The sequence below is a fragment of the Ailuropoda melanoleuca genome, chromosome 20 (assembly GCF_002007445.2).
Source record: "Ailuropoda melanoleuca isolate Jingjing chromosome 20, ASM200744v2, whole genome shotgun sequence".
Taxonomy (NCBI): Eukaryota; Metazoa; Chordata; class Mammalia; order Carnivora; family Ursidae; genus Ailuropoda; species Ailuropoda melanoleuca.
Window position 1 is genome coordinate 2,403,113 of NC_048237.1, and position 2,789 is coordinate 2,405,901.

Consider the following 2,789-nt stretch of genomic DNA (forward strand, 5'->3'; position numbering starts at 1 on the left):
GGCTCGCATCTATCCCTTTCCCCGCCTCTGTCGCTTTCCTTTCACTTTCGCGCCCTCCTCACCCTTTCCCATCGTCCTTGCTCAGTGAAACGAGGCCCTCGGCATCAATACGGATAAGAATTAGTGAGCGAGCCCCTGACAATTTGCTAAACTTGGTTAGCTAGCTAGTCAGTAAAACTCCAGCCTGGAATTGGGCATCAGGGGCTTGGCGTGTCGGCCTGAGCTCATGATTTCCAGGTAGAACGTCTCCGGGTCGTGTCTGTTGCTTGACACTCCCACCTTTGCGTGAACGAACATTCCAAGCAAGGTGAAGGACGAAATAGTCTTAGACTTCCGGCGTTTCGCTCAGCCTGAGCCTCCAGTTTTTCTCTACTTGGTTAAAATAACATTCCCAGGAACCTAAAATGGCTCCCCTTTACTCCTGCACGAGGACTTGGTGGCCTGTACTTGAATGTTAAACCACCCATAATCTGGTCCCACACCCTTGTTTGTCCTCGGTTCCCACTGCCCTCACCTTTCCAACCCCGAATTATTCTTTTGCTCAAGTGCTCCTGTCTGCTTGGAATAACGCCTGTTTCCTCCTCTCCGACAGTTCTTATCCGTTCTTCTTCAGCTGTTTCCGTCAGCACAGACCACCTCCTTCTTTCCTACCAGCATGAACTTCAGGCTTTCTCGGTTAGCAGCGCTTAAGTCTACCTTGATTGTTTCACATACTTTAGTGATTTCACACCAGTAGGCTGTTTAAGATCAGAGATCATATCTTAAACTTCATCCATTCAGGGAACTGGTGATAGTGGTGGTTGTTTCATTCTTTCTTTAGCAGCTGGTCTAATTGTGGACGGTTGGTAAGCCCTGGGAAAAAATCATTTATAACTAAATGAGTGAATTTTTTTCTAGCTAAGACCCAAATTTTGAAACTCAGATCCCACAACTCATGGACACTTACTGTGCAGGAGTTGTTCTGAACTCTTCACAAATATTAATTTATTTAACCTCCACAGTAGTAGGAAGGTACTGTTTTTCCCCCATTGTATAATATATTTTTCTCTTTTTATTTTATTTTATTTTATTTTATTTTAAGTAGGCTCCACCCCCAACATGGGGTTTGAACTCATGACCCTGGGATTAAAAGTTGCATGCTCTACCAATGGAACCAGCCAGGCACACCTCTCCCCATTTTATATTCGAGACTCAAGTACAGAGAGGTATTCAGATCTTTCTCAACTTACATGGAGTTACTTCCTAAGTTGTAAATATTAAATTGAAAGTGATTTTAATACACCGACCTCTTGAACCTCATACCTTAAAAGTGCCTGGAACGCTTATATGAGCCTACCGTTGGCCAATATCATCTAATACAAGCCTATTTTATAATTAGGAGTTGAATGTCTCATGTAATTTATTGAATACTATACCAAAAGTGAAAAACAGAACAGTTGTAAGTGTATTGGTTGTTTATCCTTGTGACAGCCCCTGCCCGCGAGCTTTGGTTCACTGCCTCTGGCCTGCATCATGACAGAGTATCCTACTGCATATCACTAGCCCCAGACAAGAGCCAAATTCCAAATCCCAAGTAAGGTTTCTATTAAATGTGTATCACTTTTACACCATTGTAAAATCAAAAAAATCCTGAGTCAGGGGCCATCTGTAATAAGTGACTAAGGTTATGCAAGTGATAAGAGGTAGACCTGGGATTCGAACCTAGAAAATCTAGTTCCATAGACCAAGTTCTTTTTTTTTTTTTTTAAGATTTTATTTATTCAACGGAGATAGAGACAGCCAGCAAGAGAGGGAACACAAGCAGGGGGAGTGGGAGAGGAAGAAGCAGGCTCATAGCAGAGGAGCCTGATGTGGGGCTCGATCCCACAACGCCAGGATCATGCTCTGAACTGAAGGCAGACGCTTAACCACTGTGCCACTCAGGCACCTGAGCAGTGTTTATATTCTTAAGGGTTATAGGTTTTCTGTTTCTTTCCCCATATTTTCCATTAAAAAAACTTTTTTTAAATAATACAAGCCAGCCAGGAAATCACTAGGAAGATTTATTTATTTATTTAAGAACTTACAACCTTGAGATCAAGACCTGAGCTGAGGGGCGCCTGGGTGGCACAGCGGTTAAGCGTCTGCCTTCGGCTCAGGGCGTGATCCCGGCGTTACGGGATCGAGCCCCACATCAGGCTTCTCTGCTATAAGCCTGCTTCTTCCTCTCCCACTCCCCCTGCTTGTGTTCCCTCTCTCGCTGGCTGTCTCTATCTCTGTCCAATAAATAAATAAAATCTTTAAAAAAAAAAAAAAAAGACCTGAGCTGAGATCAAGAGTCAGACACCATGCGGCACCGTGGTTCAGTTGGTGAAGCATCTGACTTCGGCTCAGGTCACGATCTTGGGGTTCTGGGATCAAGCTCCATGTTGGGCTTTGTGCTCAGCGGAGAGTCAGCTTCTCTCCCTCTCCCTCTGCCCCTTACCCCACTCGTGTTGTCTCTCTTTCTCAAAGAAATAAATAAATAAAATCTAAAAAAAAAAGAAAGAAAGAAAGAAAGAAAGAAAGAAAGAAAAATAGTAGGACCCTTAACTGGGAGGCCCTACTATAACATCTTCTATCCGCAAACATACAGGTGGTCATTTTCAAAATGTTAGGATGAAGGAAAAATAGAATTGTTAAAGACAATTATTATAATCGACATTTATTGAGGGTTTACTTGGTGCCAGGCACTCTTTCATTTAATTAGTTCTGTGAGATAAGTACTATTATACCATTACACTGTCTCTTTTCCAGATGAGAAAACAGAC